Source organism: Eurosta solidaginis, chromosome 1 (assembly GCF_040869045.1).
Source record: "Eurosta solidaginis isolate ZX-2024a chromosome 1, ASM4086904v1, whole genome shotgun sequence".
Lineage (NCBI taxonomy): Eukaryota > Metazoa > Arthropoda > Insecta > Diptera > Tephritidae > Eurosta > Eurosta solidaginis.
In genome coordinates this window covers 80345120-80365617 of record NC_090319.1, presented here as the reverse complement: position 1 = coordinate 80365617, position 20498 = coordinate 80345120, and the positions used below count along the sequence as shown (strand labels likewise).

Genomic DNA, 20498 nt, shown 5'->3' with positions numbered 1-20498 from the left:
TCGTCGCTTTATCGGTCTTTTGTAATGAATTATCGCACTTTTTCGGTTTTTCGAAATTTTCGATATCGAAAAAGTGGGCGTGGTTATAGTCCGATATCGTTCATTTTAAATAGCGATCTGAGATAAGTGCTCAGGAATCTACATACCAAATATCATCAAGATACCTCAAAATTTACTCAAGTTATCGTGTTAACGGACGGACGGACGGACGGACATGGCTCAATCAAATTTTTTTTCGATCCTGATTATTTTGATATATGGAAGTCTATATCTATCTCGATTCCTTTATATATGTACAACCAACCGTTATCCAATCAAACTTAATATACTCTGTGAGCTCTGCTCAACTTTGTATAAAAAATCAAACAAAATACCATAAAATTAAAAAGAGAAATAAAATAAAATAAAATAAAATAAAATAAAATAAAATGATTGTTTTTGTTTTTTATCGGCCTATTGATAAATCATTAGAGGTTCGAATCGAGCTCAAGGCCAGAAATATATTTTTTTTCCAATGATAATTATTGTTATTTTTTAATTTTTCTAAATTTGAAAAATTGTATTTTGTTTTTGGAATAGTAAGTAGAAAATTTTTCAGACAGCTATGGCAGGTTAAGTAAAAAATTAAGTAAAACTCCTGCGGGGTTATCAGATCCCCCATGTGGCGCGTTTCCCGGTGGCGGATAGGGGAAAGCCCGGCAAATATGCCAGATAGGTGGGAAATCAAATACCACCCGCGGACAAAAACTTGATAATGCTGTGAAAAGGGGTCTCTCTTTCAGTACCTGGCGGGCACGCATTTCACAGCCGACCCCTTGTGGGCCGACCACCCATACGGGAGCAAAATGATTCCTAATATACACATGGAAGCCTCGGACGAGCATCGCAATGGTAAGGGGCGTTGCGGGACACGATTGCCTGACCAACTAATTAACGAACCAGCAATAATCATTATTCATAACCCGTCTCTGGCTGTTTTACCAAGTCATTCGGTAACCACAAAAGCGGCATCACCTGGGAACACATGAAATGGACTAAAGAAATGAAAGAGCACATCATGCGAAGCTACTACCAAATTACTAAAAACGAAACAAGCAAAAGTGGATACCGAAGGAAACTACACGAAAGTTTTCAAAGGGCTTTCCCAGATGTTCAAGTTTCAGTTCAAAGGATAGGCGATCAACGAAGTGCAATAGTAAGAAATAAATATATATCTATCAGGAGGCTGAATGAACTTAAACAAGAAGCGATGAATGAATTACCTATAGAGGCTGCAGCCATCAGACCACATAAAAATGCCATAGTTAACAATACGATCGAATATATAGGCACGGAGGGATCAAATCAAGTGGAGGCCGTCGTTAATGTTATTGTTGAAAATGAGAGCAAGAAAGTTTTAAAAATTGAGTTCCAAAGCACTCTGCTAGAGTTTTATGGTACATACCAACTACTAAGGCCAATTTTACCCAGGCAGAAAGCCATGAAGAATTTGGCGATTGCTGTTGTATGTATGAACACCGAAATCCTTCCAGCGTACATACAACAAAATGCAAATTCATTTGAAGAACTTCAGACCGCAATATATGCAGCTGCAGCAGCAATAATTGGTTCCACTGGCGGCAGGCTAGTCCGCCGAAATGCATACGGTTAGCCTAAGTCCTACACCCAACCTTGGAAACATAGGCTGCTTAATCAAATAAAAAAGCTAAGGGCTGACCTCGGTCGACTTACGCACTCCAGACAAGATCCACCAAACGAAACAATGATCCAATACCTAGAATATCTACGACAAAAACTAGCCGTTAAATCGAGCCGCCTTCGAAGATATCTACTCTCAGGAAAGAGGAGGACTGAAAACAAGTCCTTTTAAAATAATGAGAGAGTATTCTACAGGAAACTTAGAGAAAAAATTGGTTGAAAAAATTTACAACAACACATCTTGCATTAGCTCACCACTATAAAACTTTCCTGCAAACAGGATTAATTATCCCAGCATTTTTAACGAAAGGCCAAACATATCTACTTCAAAAAGACCAAAAAATCTAGAAAACCCATCCAAGTATAGGCTAATTACATGTCTCTGTACGCTGTACAAGGTATTAACATCCTGCTTGGCCGATAAAATCTACCACCACATCGATGCCAATGAAATCATGTACAGCGAACAAAAAGGGTGTACAAAAATAAGCAAAGGTTGTAAGGAGCAGCTCATCATTGACTCGGTTGTTATGGAATAAGCATATCACAAGCAAAGGAACATCTATACCGCCTATGTTGACTTTGCTAAAGCTTTCGACAGCGTCCCACACACCTGGCTGCTAGATGTAATAGACATATATAAGATAGCACCGAATATTAAGAAACTGCTGCGCCATCTATCTTCCTTGTGGGAAGTTACTTTAAATATAAGTCAAAGAAACGGTCTCATAAAATCGGCTCCTATCCCTATTAAAAGAGGAATCTTTCTGGGAGACACATTAAGTCCACTATGGTTCTACCTCGCTTTAAACCCATTATCAACCACCCTAAAAGAAACCAACTATGGGTTTACCATTAAATCTCCACATCTGATGCATTACAAACTGTCACACCTGCTATATGTGGATGACATTAAGCTGTATGGCGCAAATGAGCGTCAAATATACACATTGCTGGAGCTTACAGAGGATTTTTCAAATGATATTAGAATGTCATTTGGAATTAATAAATGCCGTAGACTGAGTGTAGAGAATGGGAGTCCTGTACTGCGAAACTTTCAGACGTGCGATAGCCAGACGATAAATGGCATATCTGAAAGCGAATGTTACAAATACCTTGGGTTGCTTCAGGCCCGAAAGATTCAGCACAGTGAAATAGTGCTGAACACAACAAATGAATACTTACTATTATATGCTTACTTAAGTCATGCTTAAATGGAAACAACCTTTTTAAAGCCATTAATACATACGCGATCCCCGTACTTACATACACTTTCGGAACAATCAAATGGTCGGACACAGAGTGGGAGACCGTGAAAAGAGCAACAAGGACGCTGCTAACAAAACTTGGTGTATATCACCCTAAATCTGCGATAGAACGCCTCTATTTGCCACGCCAGGATGGTGGTCGAGGCATGGTAGATATAAAACATCTGCACAAGAAATATGTTCATAAGCTACACATATACTTCCAAAACTAACACAGCCCCCTCTTAGAAACGATATGCAAGACGGATTTGAAGTATTCTCCACTAAATCTTCAGGATGTTACGACGCACGAGCTCCCCTCCGATCGAGAGCACATACAGTCTCTGATATAAGAGTGGAAAATGAAAGCTATTCATGGAAGACACGCGTATGCTCTGGAACCTGCAGAAGTGGACAAATCAGCATCCAATGAGTGGTTAAGTCACTCTGGTATTTACGCTGAAACCGAGGGGTTCATGCTGGCCATACAATAATGCGAGCACCTATTGAAAATGATAATTGTAGACGATGCCAAAGACATCCCGAAACAATTCACCACATAACCGGTGCATTGGCGATTGCTGTTGCATTACATTGGCGGCTACCGAATATTTAACAAGGCATAACCAGGTAGCAAAGATCGTACATCAAACACTAGCTCTGCGTTATGATCTAATTACAGCGGAATGCCCATACTATACATATACCCCAGAGGCAACGCTAGAAAACAGGTCTTTCAAAATGTATTCTAACAGATCGAACCATTCCACATAACCGACCTGATATAACGATCGTAATAAGCAGGAGAATCAGGCTTACGTAATAGACATAGGTGTTCCAAATACACATAACCTACAGGAGTGTTATGCGGAGAAGCTCAGAAAATATCAAAGTTTGGTACACGAAATTAAGGAGATGTGGAAGCTGCACAGAGTCGACAGAATACCCGTAATAATATCCTCACCTGGAGTTATCCCAAAATCACTAAACTGTAGCCTTGAGAAGCTTCAACTCACCGAAAAGCGACGAGCGATACAGAAGGCTGTTATTTTATCGACAAGCTCTAGAGTTAAGAAATTCTTAAGCATACACTAATCTACGATGAATTATATAAATTAAAAACTTGATATATTTGTATATATTTATAGAAAATCTTGCCAACAACTGTAAAACCAAATCAATGTAACTAGTTAATAGTATTAAATATTATTAAGTATCTTGTGGTTTATAACCGATATTTAATGTAAATCCTCAAAGGAGAAAATTTTAAGTAAATAAATAAATAAATTAAAATAAGGTTAACTAAAATAAAATAAAATAAAAAATAAAAGAAATAAAATTAAAAAATTTAAATAAAATAAAATTGCTGGTTCAAACCGAGCCCAAGTGTTAGGCCTTTTTTTGTAATTTATATTGCTACAATATACTTTTACTCAATTGAAAATTTATAAATAAGAATAGATAAGAGAACAATTTTAGACAACTGTGAAAGCTCGTTGTACAGATCCTTTTGGGGAACTGCTAAATTCCTTCGTCGATTCAAACCCGCGATAGTACAAATAATATGCCGATATGGGAACAAAAACTGTTAAACTAAAATAAATTTAAATAAAATAAAATAAAATAAAATCAAATCATGTTAAATCAAACAACATAAAGTAATATAAAATAAAATAAAATCATATCAAATCAAATAAAATAAAAACAAATCAAAAGCGCTCCTAAAAATAATGTCCACACTATTAGGAATAAACTACATACAGAGTATATGTGCCTACATGGTAACTAAAAGGAATAGAAACAAAAAGGCAATTATTACCAATTTTGCAGCGAGCAACGGGATATTCATATGGCTCATTAGCTAAAGGCATTTGCCTTTGCACTGATATGAATGTTGGAGATTCGAGTTCAATGCTCAGCTCCCGAAAAGCTAGCTGATGAAGAAGTGAAATTCAGAAACATGTCCTAGTAACCATCGCCGTTTGTAAACTTTACAATTTTTGTCTAATATCAATAACAAATAAAATAAATTAAAATAAAATATAAAACTAAGTATCAAATGTGCAAAAACGAAAACAACAGAACTAGTAGAGGAACTGACCATTGAAAAACAGCAAATTGGTATCTTTGGACATAAAATACATCAATACCACTATCGAGCATCGGGAAGGGCACAGTTAACTCTACAAATCTTCAAGATACAAAAGACGAAGCTAAAAGTATGAAAAACACGAACTCGCTAAAAAACGCTTAACGTCAAAACTATTTTAAATTTATAATGGTAATATAGTTAATTGTTATAAATATATTGCCAATTTTGTGATGGCTAAGCAACAATAAAAAAGTCTAAGAAAAGAACAGAATCGCGGGCTAAAAATTTCTAAGATCATTTACAAATCCTCCGGCATTAGCCCTTTAAAGTTCATCATATCTCTAAAGGGGCAAGACTTAAGACTCGCGATGAGCATACTAACTGGACACTGCATTTTTGCGCCACGTGCTTATAAGTTGGGCCTACTCAGTAACAACGGACGTAGAAAGTGTGAGCTGTAGGAAGAAATGGTTGAGTTCATGTCCTGTGCTCGGTAGTTCAATTCTGAAGCTACTGCCGTAGTTGCCACATTTCAAGGCAGCAATTAAGCTAAATACTTGAAAACTCCTATTATTTGCCAATAACATGGATTCATTTTAAAACATAAGTTCTTGTACCTTATTGGGGGGTTTCCCTTTGGTCGCCAATAAGTTCTAAGTGGGTAATAATATTCATTATTTGTGAGGTATTCATTGAGCGGCCAGCTCAATCTAAGTAAAATGGTATGAAACAACTATTTGAAAAACTTTCTTACTGCAAATTCAATTTGCCATGCACATTCAACCTACAACCTCTATTCACTGCTACCGTGCCAAGTATTTAAAGCCGATAAGTCTATGTTCATGTATTTTTTAATTGTCATAATGCATACATGCTCACATTTTTTATCTTTTCATTAATTATATATCGATTTAAGTTTTGTGCCTATTTAGTAGCACTAAGCTGACAGAAATTCCATAATAAGCAAAGTAAAATAAATACAATATGTAATTGTTATAATTATTAGCAAAACAACTTGTTCGAATGCTTTATAGAGTGCATAAGATAAACGTAAATACACACATACGCACAGCCATACATAGAAAAAAATATGTAAAAAGAATTGCATTGTATTCTCTATGGATTAACAGACAGTCGGTCAGCAGCTCGTTAAATTGTCATTATTAATGTGATTGATTTGCAATTTATATGACCATTTGATGTCATCACGCGCACATTTGCTGCTCAAACGTGCTTGAAAAGTCGTTCGTTGCTAGAATCGCATCATTCAAACACGACTCATCAATTCAATTGCAATTATATTTTGCACTGCTTCCACATACTCGTCGTTTATGTAATTACTTTTAGTATTTGATTTGTGGATGCCTAATAATATTTTCTCACTTGTTTAGATATCGTTCTTTTTTAAACTATTTGCCGTTTAATTAATTTATATTGCATGCTGCATGTTATGTGTCAAGAGTTCATTGTTAGTTGATTTTTTGCTCCTTGCATTTTTTTTATTCGAAATGATATAAATAACATTTGTGTTATTAAATGATGACTTTGTATGATTTAGTACATTTTAGTAAATTGTCATTTGATTAATTTATGCTTATGTGCACAGGTGTGCTTTTCAATTTCTATTAATTCAAAATTTTCTTTTATACGTTGTGTACTTCAACATAAATTGACATTCTAGATCTAGCAGCAATTAAAAAAACAATATCTTCATACAGTTATTGCTCACAATAGATCACATAAGCACTTAATTAATTTTGGATTATAAATATAATAATCTTTTTGTAAAACTTTAGCAGTGAAAAATTGTTGAGGCACCAATTTATCAATATTTCTGCATTTATTCACTGAATTTCACAGCTAGTCACAATTCTTTTCTAAACGTCAGGTTCGTTGCTTAAGTCTTTGGTTTTTGTATTGGAGACTAAAGCAGTCCAGGGACTAATAAGGAACGAGAACGGGAAATGGTGACGTAATAGTGAGGAGTCCCTTGAAATGCTTTTCTATACACATTTCCCACCGGGAAATGATTTAGATGAGCCAGCAGACTCTCCTAGACAGCACTCGCACTTCGATCGCCGGGCTTGGTGACCGATACCAAGATCGAATGGGCGGTGAAGACGTTTTCTATGATTAAATCGCTGGGCCCAGATGGAATATTCCAGGCCATGCTACAATTCTCAGGTAGAGTGTTCGTGGAATGGCAGTTACACAGTTTGATTGCTTGCAGTCTAGAAAGAACATTACTTTTCGAAAAGAAACCATCTTGATAGAAAAGTTTTGCAGAAAAGTCTGATTTAGAAAGCTATTTGTGAACATGGGCATAAGGCCACGGCGTTTTCTACCATGGGAACCATCAATGCAGAAATTAGCATTACAGAGTATTTTCAAAAACGTCTTCTGCCATTTTTATGTCGTCACAACGATTGATTCATATTTTTGACTTGGCTCCAGAACTTCACCCTCATGTCACACTAAAGTGGTTCGAAGTTCACAATGTACATAATGTTAAGAAAAACTTGAGTCCAACCAATGTGCCTGTATAGCGACCAATTGAGCGATATTTAGCTCTGATGAAAGCAAACTTTTAAGAATAGGGAAAACGATGAGAAATCGTTATAAAAGTAAAAAGATTGAGGCAACTATTGTCGCTTAAGTGGATAAACCGGGTGTACCAAATTTGATATCATGTTTGTCTAGAAAAGTTCCTTGATACGGTAGATATTTTACTTACTTACCCATGTGTTCCAGCGAGATGCTTTTCTGTGATATTTTCTTATAGCTGCAAATATTTTAACTTTTTTTTTTAATTTTATTTGTCACTGTTCATTTTTCTTCTCCACTTTTTCACTTTGTATATCGTGCGGTGAGTTTAAATTCCTTTTATTTTCTTTAAAATACATACTTTTTAGTTTTCATTTAAGGTTTTTCACTTATTCAAAGAAATTAGGCACTCTTCGCATTATTTCCATATTTCGCTCAAAGAACTTGACCTTTTTTGATATTTTTGATATATTTGAACTTTATGGTTAACAAAATATTTTAATGGTCTAAAGTAAACATAACAGTACAACGTAGAAACTAATTCTCACAAATTCATATGTAGGAATGTATATACTTGAGTTTTTTTTTTAATTCTTTATTGATTGCTTAAAAACGCATACGTACTGGGCCTTAAGTTTTGCAAAGTTGTCGCTCAAATCCATGAATCCACTATATGCACTATAGATATTATATTGTAATTTTATAAGATTTGTTTTTACTAAATACCTGCATTGGCTGCCTTAATTTAGCTTAACATCATTTGTGCTCAAAATCTTTTAGAGGTTGACAGATATATCCATAAAATCCAATATGAATGACAAACTATTCTCCACAATACAACATGCGTACCACAAAGGCAAGTCAGTGGACGCAACACTGCTTAGAAAGGTTTTAAAAATAAAGGAAGCCTCAGAATATAATAAGTATGGCTAAGGAGTCTACTTAGACATTTCCGGGGATTTCAAGAATATCCCTATCATGATATGAACGATTCTAATTACACTGAAGTACATGAAAACCAGATAGATTGGCTACATGTTAAATTGCTGGAAAATTACTTCACGACGGGAATTGTAAGATGCCACGAAATCAGTGAATATGGGCACGTTGCAGGGCGGGGTATTTTCTGCTGGACGCTGGTTATTAAGCATCTACCCCGGCGGTTCGACGAGCGGCCTTTCAAACTTGCGGCATACGCAGATGGCGTTGCAAATGTCACAAGTAGAAAGTGTCTTTCAAAAATTTGCTCTTTGATGGATCGAGCGCTTCGAGATATACGTACTTGGGCATCCAACATCATGTTGACTGACATTTCAGAGAAGACGGATATGGTCTTGTTTACTAACAGGTACAAGGTTCCAAATTGGATCAGGCCTTAGCGAGGTGGCGTAACTTTACACGAGAAACCTTACACAAAATATTTAGGAATTGTTATAGATAGTTAGTTATCCTGAAACCTCAACGTGGAGGAAAGAGTGAATAAAGAAAAAGTTTATAAAGCTATTTATGCAGTTAAAGGAAACATGCCGGCTAATTCTTCCTCTCTCATTGGGCGTTTACAGCGATTTAAAGCGTGGAGTCGTGCTTGGTAGGCAGATACACAAAAAAGTACATGACTCAGAAATTGGAGGGGGTGTGCAGGTTATCAATGCTTATGATTACGGAAGCCTTGAAAATAACCCCGGCAGCTGCACTGAATGCCATTCTGCATATTTAATCAATAGAACTGCCGGCGAAGAACATAGCGTTTATAAATGCAACGAGACTGGATGCCTCGGGGAAGCTTGAGCGCAGTCTGTACTTGTCGAGCGTCATCAATTAGTGGACATACATACTACTAATTCCATAACTGCGCTTTGAAAGGACTCTTTGAGCCAAAAGAAATTTGGATGGTTCAAGTGTGCTCAAAAGGGCAGACGAGGCGATTCATATCTATACTTATGGTTCAAAATTAATGGAAGGAGTAGGCTTTGTGGTATTTTGTGCTGATCAGGAAATTAACAGATTCCTACAAGCTGACATATCACTGCCGTGTTTTTTTGGGGCGGAAGTAGTAGGCGTAATTACAGCAGTAGAATACTGGAATAAAATAGCTTAAACTGCAGCCGTGTCAACTTTTATACTGAGAGCCAAGCAGAAAATTAAACAATTATGATGCAAAGTACAACATGCAAAAGTGTGCTAGAGTGTATGCAACCCCTGAAAAAATCAGGATAGAGAAAAGCATACATCTGTATTGTGTCCATAGGCATATGAGTGTAGATGGAAATGATGAGCTATCTAAACAGGCAGCATTGCTGGGAGGTTATTACTCAAAACGATCCAATCAGATTTGGCTATATTAAATAAGGGTGAGAGCTGCACATAATCGACTAAGCAGGAAAGGCGTGCAACCAAACGCGGGACTGCATAATGTTAAATTAGGCCTTACAGTGGCAACAGGTGTAGAATGTGCGGCTTTGAGAAGCAAACTATCGCGCCTGTTTTATGCTCATGCCCAACACATCACTAGGCTAAGACTCCAGTAATTGGCAATGATACAGCTATACAACTTAGAAGCAGCAAGTAGTATTGGTAATAGAAAACGTATAGTATTTGCAAAGAGGATGGAGTTATTGGAAAATCTAGGTTCTGGTTTCTTATGGGGTATTTGAAATTTGGTCGTTAAATAAACTTTTGGTAGCAATATGGGCTCATTCATTCGATGTGAGGTACTCGCGTATAGGCCAGTTCATCCTATACTAAAAAACAAAGCTTGGACTGATATAACTCCAAGGAGAGTAAAGCCAACTTCTATTCCAATTTGGGTCGTGCATCAAAATCATAATTACAAGCATCGTTACTTTCTTTATAGCTGTTGATAGTAATCAAGGAACATTGCATTGTTCAAACAAGCATTCATATATTAAATCATGTGTGTATGGTTGTATGGTGTATGTAATAAGAAACTCATAAAAACAAAGTTTTTGACAATACCACGACAACGTTTGCGATGTCACTGATGAACTGACGTTAATTTTTGTGACAGCTGGGCAGTTAAGCAGTCACACACGTACTCACACCTCTCACTTATATAGTCAACACACTGTGTTAGACAGCCAAGCAGACAAGTTGGCGGACAAGATAAACAAAATGCAAACAAACATATGCTTCATCATATGTGAAGGAAGCCTGTGAATGCAAAACAATCCCCACATGTGCTTTGCGTCACGTCCCTCAAGTTGGCAGCGAGTAATCATTCTGACAATTGATTAGTCCAACAGTTGCTTGGATACAGGATTTTTCAATTTCTTTTTTTCTAACTTTTTTTGTCAATGAGTTGCAGTTATTATAATTTTTTTTTCCAAAGCTGCGCACATAATTTTTATTATTACTGCTCCTGCTAAATACATTTATATGTATGTACACAAATTGTGTACACATTTGAATATATATTGATATATACTAACATAAACATGCACATATATGCATTGATTGGTATATTTGCTTTGACAGCTATTCGATTTTAGTAATTGCCTAGACATATTGAGAAATCGAAAATAAATATGAGTGAATATTTCTTGGTGTAGATATGATTGTGGTTTGAGCGTTGTTGTTTTTGTTTTGGTTTTTTTTTGCTAAGTGATAGCTTGCAAAATCAATTTACTGCTGATTTCACTATAAATGTACGTGTGTATGTGTACAACACACAAAAATTTGCATATAATGCTAAAATATTTTCAGCTACTTTTTAGGCAATTGTTAATTACTAATTTAATGACCAATGTCTGTTTTCCTTGTAATTTTGTTTTTGCTTTTTTTACGAAAGCCATTCGACAAGATTGCGGAAGAATTTGTGTTGAAATTGTAGGAGCAGCATTTTTTTTTTTTTTTTTTTTTTTTGCGAAAAAGGGAAATAGGTCAATATTCATTAAAATTTAAAACAAAAGGATATAAGACAAGAATGGTAAATAAAGCATTTTTCTTTGCTAAAAAAAAAATCTTAGGGAATGTTTTAAGTATTTAAAGGATTTTTTGCAGACCAATTTCGTTTCTTATGTCTTTAGAACAGAAATATTTTTGCTCACCAAGTTCGTTTGTTAAGTCTTTAGTTACATAAATATTTTTGACAGCCGAGTTCGGTTCTTAAGTCTTTAAATACAGAAAAATTGTATACAACCGAGTTTTTTCTTAAGTCTTTAGTAACAGAACATCTTGTAAAACATATCACCTTGTACAAATTACACAAATAAGTTAAAAATTTCGATATTAGAAATGCTTTTAAGACGACGAACTGCAAGCAGATAAAGACAGCGTTGCGAAACTGGTGCAGACCTGCTTACTTGCGCAGAATAATGGGAAGCTATTTTAGCGACAGAGTACTCCTCTTTGATACGGATGAGGGACGAGATATGCAACAACAGAAAGTAAGTTTTTCGAAAGCGGTTGGATGCATTATACCTTGTTGAAGTGGTATGAGAACAATAATGATGCAAATCAGATATCAGATCTTATTAAAATGCTGGCGAAAATTGTCAAAAGCTATTACACAAGAAAAAAAAACAAGTCTCGACGGCTTCTTTAAACCAGTTCTTACAAATTAATAACTACATATCGACGTGTCATACACTTGCAAAATTATTTTCATAGGATTTCTTAAGTTTATGGTCTGTAATGATTAAAACTAAGTCATTTAAATAAATTGAATATGTTATATTCCAGTAACTATGTATGTTTATTACTGTATTTTTTAAAATTTGAAAACCGTTTGGAAAAGTTTATATTTCGGAAAAGTAAAATACACTTTGGAACTTATACGCGATTCTACTGTATTTGAAAATTTTTTGCACACCAAGTTCGTTTCTTAAGTCTCTGGTTACAGAAATATTTTTTACAACCGCGTTCGGTTCTTAAGTCTTTAGTTACAGAAATATTTTTGACAACCGAGTTCGTTTCTTAAGTCTTTAATTACAGAAATATTTTTGACAAACGAGTTCTTTTCGCCAGTCTTTAGTTACAAAACATATGCCTGCCTTGTAAGCGTATAACGGTGGTGTATGAATTACAAAAAGAAGTTGAAAATTTGGATATTAGAAATGCTTTTAAGACGGCGAACTAAAAGCTGATAATAACAGCGTTGCGCAACCTTTGTACAACTGTTTACTTGCGCAGAATAATGGGAAGCTATTTTAGCGAGGGTCGAGAAACTGTTTATACTCCAAGCATTATGTAAAATCGCGGTAGGAAGAATAAAGGAATGGTTGACAAATATGGGACTGGCAGCAGCTTTTTTTAATTGGTAAAGGCAAATGAGCCCGACTTTACATCCGGAAAACTTTTTGAAACGCTCCGAAAATCACATATTTCAGACGCCGTATAGCAAGCAGGAGGACTATCACCGAAGCATCGTGGGTTCAATCCCGGAAAATGAGCATTAGGCACAGTTGAAGACTTTATTGGAAGCGCAAACAATAGCAATCTGGTTGTTCTCCTTGCAACCGTAGACGTAAGAAACGCTGGCAAGAGCGCGAGTTCGCAGACATGCTGGCAGTCTGAGAGCAGCGATTCCAAATACCATGCTACCTACAGCGCGTCATCAGAAGATACTTCAGTGATCGCATCATTTTATATCAAACCTCAAAGGGTTCCCATACCATGAAAGTCACATGCGCAGTAGCACTGGGAATTATTCTTGGTCCTGACCTCTGGAATGCCAGTTGCGATTGAATGTCCAATCTTAAAATGCTTGACCATTTATTTTTACTTGGTTACGCATACAATATTTATGTCCTCAAAAAGTAGTGCCTAGGCTCGCCCGGGCTACAACTGGCAGCAGAAAGAACACAGAGCTGATACTCCAAGCAAAAAACATTTACCACTATAAGTAAACTTTGAAACCCTCTACAGTAATATATTACATCAAAGAAGGTATTCAACTAGTTTAAACTAAGATTAAACTAGCGACTAATATAATATGCGAAAATTCAACATGCGGTCAAGAAGTTATCTAGCCAGGTGTCGTTGCTAAGCAGGCTTGTTGCAAATATCAGAGGGCCAACATAAAGCAAAAGAAAACTGCTGGTTGACATCAACCCATTCCACGTTACTTTACGGTTTCGAACAGTGGGAAAATACACCTCGTTGGAAAATATTTTTAGGCCTTTTACCCCTGTACAGCTCGAAGAGTAGCCTCCGCTTATTGCATAGTATCACCACCAGCCATACAAGTAATTGGCGGAGCAATCCCTATTGACCTATTAGCCCTAAAAATAAGAAGCCTACGGGAAACATAGCAGGTGGATCACGAACGCATGAAAGTTTTTACGAAAAAAAGCAGGGCGGAAGCGCTTAGGTTGTGGCAAAAACAGTGGGAAAATGAATAACGAGGCAGATGCATAGCGAAACTTATAACAGATGTTAAAGCATTGAACACCAGAAGTTTTGGCGAGGCAAATCACAAAGTTACCGAAATGATTTCCGGGCACGGTTATATCTAAAAATATTTGCGCATAATACAATAAGGCTGAAGATCCTATTCGCATTTACGGCGATTCAGACGATTATGATGCTGAACACACTTTCTTCATTCACTCCCAAGATGGAGCCGGAACTGATCAATGCTCGGGGAAAGATTCGACCAGATTACTGTCGATAATATTACAGCAAAAATGCTACGTATCCTACAAATAGGGAACACCAGCCTGAAGTTATGCGAAAACGACGCTGGGGTGGACGACGGTTTCAAACGCTATGGGTTTGAGCTTATGAACGCACGGCGCTGTGTTGGACGACAGTTTCGAATGGGTGGTTTTATGTTTACGAACACACGTGTATTACGCACTGCTTTCTAGCGTCAAATGCAGCAGGTTGCATAAAAATTTCGAATGCACCACTTCAACGCAGAATGTACTGTGAAAACGGAGAGCTCTGTTAGGGACATTGAAAGCCAACTGCCCAAGTAGTTCTGAACTGTCAATGGCACCGGATATTATGTCAAAAATAAATATTATGTTTTGAACAAAACGTCTAACGTTCTTCTTTGTTTTGAATGAGAAGATTTGTAAACTCGGGCTCAGTTGTACAAATTTATGTATGTTAGTTTAATGGCGTGTTCAGTTTATACTTATATTTAAGTGTAGAAATGAGAAAAACTGAATTAAACATGAAAACAAATACCAGCAGGATAGCCTAGTGGTTAAAGGCTACTGCAGTTTCACCATGTGATTCACGGTTCGAATCCCGGTGAAACCTTTGATAACATTACAAAATTGCCTGATGATGATTATGTTGGCGGTTTTCGAAATGGGTCCATCGCAATATGCCAGTAAATGTTTCTTTCTTTTCAGTTTCTCTTAGAATACATAATAATTGAAATTCAATTATTATAAGCCGGTGTTAAGCTCATGAATTCTTAAATATAAGCAAAACGTCTAACTTCAAGTGACAAGACATTGATAAGCATGCATCTAGGATTGTAGGATGGCAGGGGATTAACAAAGTGTAGAGGTTGAAGAGCAAATCGTATGAGCTTGCGCTGAATTCTTTCAATTCTTAAAGAGTGTGAAGAGTATATCGGCTTCCAGATGAATGAAGCATACTCTAGCTTTGAACGCACTAAAGCATTGTATAGGATATTCCTGGTATATGTGTCCTTGAAATCCTTAGCATATCCTCCTAAGAAAGCTTAGTTGGTATAAGCCTTTGGTATCAGAAAGTTTACATGATTACGAAAAGTAAAAATAGAGTCAAAAATTACGACTAGATCGCGAAACTTATTAACTGACGGAAGAGCTGCATTTGAAATACATGAAAGAAAACACATTTATAAACTTAGTATACGTTATGTGACAGCATTTACTAATATTGTGTCGCAAATTATTTCTAAAAGCCCAAGTATTGAAGTATTTAGATCTTCTTACAGACGCAATGCATAAGAAGCACAGGAAATTCTCCGAAAGAGTTTTAAGTTGTCAGTATATAGCAAATAATTCGAATTGTTTATGCTGAGCTAACATCATTAATGAACAATAAAAAAGAAAATGGGACCAACGATGCTACCTTGTGGTATACCCGAGGTTGCTGAGACTTAAGTTTTCTCGATTTCAAAAAATATTTTCCTCAATACTTGCATTATACTCTGGCCAAATTTTAGTGGATCCCTCCACCTTCAGCTTACTTAAATAAAAACCGAGTATAAGACAAATTATTATTGATGATGTATTGTTTTGGGAGGCTGCGAACTTCAGCAAAAATCTCCTATGCAGGATGAAACACATCCTCATGTAGCAGCAACGGGTCACGTTGATTTAAAGAAAAGCTAACTAACGAGCATCACCAAATTGAATACAAGAATTTAGCAAACTTGCTCGGTATATTTTTTATTTGAAAAAGTTCAACGTCCGCAAATTCATCTAAAAACTCGTTAAATATATCTCAGGAGGAACAGTAATATAGCCAACCATCTATCGTATGATAATTTACATATGGTAGGGTAAAACCGCTTAGTACAAAGACCAAATCAGAGGCATACACCAAAGACGACACAGACATATTTGCTGTGTAAAAGGAAGTCAGATTGTGGCAAACGTTTCGAACTGTAAAATAAATATCTTTCTCTTATGTAAATTTGACAAAAAGCCATGCAGTTATTGTATAATTGTTTGTTTCCTTGTAGTTTTAAAAAGTAAAGTGACTATTGAACGAAAGAAAAAAAGTTTCATTAAATATTTTTGGGAAAAAATTGAAACAACTTGACATCAGGACCGACAAGGCGACAGTTCTTTCGATTATACATTGTAAATATCTTCAAAGCCTTTTCTATCGGCAGTGGGACTCGAACTCGAACTCTAATGATGATCGGACTGTTCACAAACGCATCCGACCATCATCATGTCTCTCGACGTTTCAATTGCTGTAAAAAATGCGTGTTTGCATTTACAATAACAATTAATTATAATGAGGGTTTTGACAGGGACCTGTTCCATGGATATCCATGCGGTACGTCTCAATATACTGGAAACTCGATGCCGCTGCAGCTTTATGGAGGATGATGAAGTGATTTCACCAAATCACTTTATGCTTGATTGCCCAGCTTTTGCCAGAACTAGACGAAAGTACTTCGGTCGCGACTCACTTTGATCTCCAAAGGATTTATCCAAGGTTGAGATCGGTATCCATCGGAACTTTCTCGTTACTACCCAACGATTGTCTAAGTAGCTATATCTACGTCACCGTTATTTTATTGTATGTGGTATCACAACGGACCTTCCGGTTGTCCAAGTGAGCTTCCCATATCAGGGCAGCTACAACCTAACTTAATAGTTAGTTGTTGTTGCTCCTGCTCAAAAAAAGTTTCATTCGGAATATGTTGCAAATATAAAAAGGTAGTTCCATTTCTTCTTCTTCTCCATCTTTACCATCATAAGCCATAATTTGTTTTCTGGCATTCCCGTTGAAATAGGGCTACCATATCCATAAAAAAACACGATATACTTATTTCAAATTCTACTTATCTCTTACTTTGAATTTGTTTGTCCACTTTTTTATGCTCAACAAGATGTTCCAGGCAGGTATTAAATGCAACACCTTCCTAAGAACATACCAGACCTGTAACTGCCGAAAAATATGTATAATATAACGATTGCTCTGAGCTTCACCCAGCGCACGAATACATCACTTTCTATTCCATACTGGATCTTAAGCCATCGCTAGGAAGGGCAGCGTAACACTGGTATTTAGACAGAAGCGTGCCATTTAGATGAGCGGCGCTGGCACGCGTGAATTGCGCTGTATTTGAACAGAGTCTTCCCCTCACCCGGCCTTGTAAAGTTACCGTAGCCTTTTCGCGGCAAAGGGCATTACTGCTACAAATTCGTTGATTAGCTAAAGTGTGTTGACAGAGAGACTCCGCTTTTAATCTTCGATTCTAAAAGAAACTAAATGTTGCCCTTTGTACATAAGAAGATTAACGTAGCGACGAAGTAATTCCTGATTGTGACTATAATTATTGCAGGAATTTCCATGTCCAGATGTTTTTCAAAACAAAGAAGTTAAGTTGATAAGGGGAAACCTTATTGACTATTTGAAATAAATTAAGGCAATTTTTTTTTAAAACTTCCAAACCCAGGGCAACTATCTCATGTGAGTTTAAATCTGAGAACGCGTCGAAATGTTGCGTTATTAAATTCGTAACATACCGATACGGGATTGAAAGGTAGTCGGCATAAATCCGCCCCCCTAATAGGCAAAGAGGCGGAGTATTTGTTTCACCCAGAGCACAACGACGACTTCGTTACAGTATTCGAAAGGTTTAAGGGACTACGAAGGCAAACCATCTATTTAGCAAGGGTTTGTAGGGTGGTTTTCCCATTTAACAAACACTACTTTACTTAAAGGAGTATACAGATTTTGCTTTACTTTTTGGATGCGGCGTTTTAGTTGTATTTATATCAGTTCACAAAGCCTGTTAAGTATTTATCCTTTAGATATTAAGAGTAGAGTAAACATTTTTTAAATTAAAAAAATATAATTTTATTGAATTTTAAGAATTTTACAAATTCTAACACGGAGAAGTACCTTAATTTATGTCAAATACGTCAAAGTGGAACTACCTTGTTTTCTCGCATTAAGCTGAGTGGCGTAAGAGTAAGGTGGCAGGGCTGACAAAATGCCACGGGCCCCTGATCCAAAAGGATTCCGGGCCAAAAGGCGGTGAGCTCAAAAATATTTTTTATATTGCCCTGAGTATTTTACTTTATTTGAAAAGTATACTTTTAATAGTTCTGATTAAAACCCAAAGTGAGACAACGAAAGACCATAATACCATTTCAAGTTAATCAAATGCCCTAAAACGTTTGCAAATATATCTAGAAGAATTGGAAATGTATCGACGTTAATTTGAAAATTTTAAATAGAAGTAAATAGTGTAGCAGAAAAATAGTTCATCACCCCTGAATTTTCTAAAACTCGTCAGAGGAAGATAAAACGCCATTTTGATGAGATTTGCACAGATGATGGTCTCCAAGATCTGGAAAGTTTGAAAGTTGGTTCAAAGTGAACATATTTAATGAATGAAATTGTTTAAAATTTCAGTGTTTTGCAGCCTTCCGCTTTAAAAGTTTAAATGACACTGATATAAAAAAAGCTCTGTTTCTTAGTTTGGGTCCACTTTCAGAGACGAAATAGAAAAATCGTCGTGGTTTATAGTAGGCCTCTATTTATTTATTATTAATAAATTTACGTCTTGCAGCTTTCAAAACTAAATTCATAAAAACCTGTTTAAGGAACTCTATGAAAGAAGACAGATTATGTAGCTTGGCTATTCTATGTATTGAAAATTGTATGGCACGATCTTTTAATTTTGATGATGTTAAAGACACTTTTGCTGAACTGAAATCTCGAAAACAAAGATTTTTCTTAATAAATATCTTATTGAGGTTAAATTGTTATTTTTATTTCTCGGTAAATGTATACAGGTTTCTTCCCACTGTTGTTCCTTCAGCGAAAAGCGAGTAAATAGAGGATCAATGCATTGAGATATTATGTTCTATGAATGAATGTGAAGTCTTCAATACGCAGTTGGCTTGCTAGTCCTTACTACAGACCATACTCTCTTGCCTAAGAGGAGACATATGGCCATTAGTGGGACATACACAACGTGTAATTGAATACGTTGAAAATCTCGAAATTTATTAAAATTAATCTGTGGAAAACGTGACGATTTTTATTGAGAGATTCCAATCAAAAGGACTTTCCCCGTGCACCAGATGGCATAGTTATGACACTGATCAAGCTCAAAAAAAAAATTTATTTTATAAAATCAAAAAATATTTGGATAGCAATTGAATAGCAATATTGAGCTCATGAAATATAATAAGAATTAAATTTTTTCATGCATTATGTATTTTATATGTTAGTTTAATTGCGATTTATTTGTTATATGTGTCGCGTGTTTTCACTTTCTTTTCAGGCTTCTAAATTTTTTTCTTTTATAAGCAAGTTTGAAATACGACATTACTTAACATACCCACGTTGAAGGTAAATATCTTTTTGGCGTAATTTATTTTTTAACTTTTTGTTTGTAGAGTACGATTTTACATAGAATTTGATTTTTCACAATTGTTACATGTATGTATCAAAAGAGATATATTTGAGCACTTAGTTTTTGAACAAATATTTTGCACGTTTTCTTGTTCAAATTTTTAATACACTTTTTAACAAAATTTTGTAACTTTGCTGTTTTTATTTTGTAACTCTCATTTAGTATTTTTATTTTAAAATTTGCTGTTTTTTTTTTTGGAAATATTTTTTTTACGTTGCGTTTCAAACTAACAATGTGCTTCGGAAAATATTTTTTTTTTTCGGTTTATAATTTACGTTTAAAATGAGAGAGTCTGTTTTTGCAATTTTCAAATTTTGCTACACTTTCTTTAATAACAATATCCGCAAATTTGTTTATTTTCACCAAAGTAAACTACAAATTCTTATTCACTTTGTTAAACTTAAACCGAACACAGCGTTAATTTGACAACTTTTTCCAACGAACGCATTTGGTTGGTCGCGTAAAACAAATTCAATTTGAATGTTGCACGTAATACGCGCGAATTTCCGTTGTGCAAAATTTTTGCTTACAATCCCGCAAGAAAGTCGTACAGAAACTGCAAGACGACAGATCAGGCTGAATGCAGCTAGCCAAGTTGAAAACTCACAAGCAATTCCAATGCAGTTTGGATGAGCGTGCAACAAACAAATAAAAATAACAGCCAATACTACTACCACCAACCAACAAAACAACAACAGCAAATTGTATACATAAGCCTAACAGCCAGCATGAAAATGTGAAAAATTGCAAACGAAGTAACCAAGTTGGTAACAACAAGTTGACAAACAGTGGGTGAGACGTACGCAACGCCAAACGTAGCTTCTACACAAGCAATTGC

General features: G+C 35.9%; 1 long non-coding RNA gene across 2 annotated transcripts in view; it reads right to left on the bottom strand.

Moving 5' to 3' along the window:
- The window catches only part of LOC137246487 (uncharacterized), a 494263-nt gene extending 474084 nt beyond the window's left edge, over positions 1–20179 (bottom strand). Inside the window, exons 1-2 of one of the 2 annotated variants that reach the window (XR_010951528.1) lie at positions 19586–20179; positions 7776–8259 (exon numbers count right to left, since the gene is read on the bottom strand). This is a non-coding gene — a long non-coding RNA (uncharacterized lncRNA). The remainder of the gene's footprint in view (positions 1–7775; positions 8260–19585) is intronic. The other variant, XR_010951547.1, reaches the window with a different exon arrangement.
- Between the last annotated feature and the right edge of the window lie 319 nt (positions 20180–20498).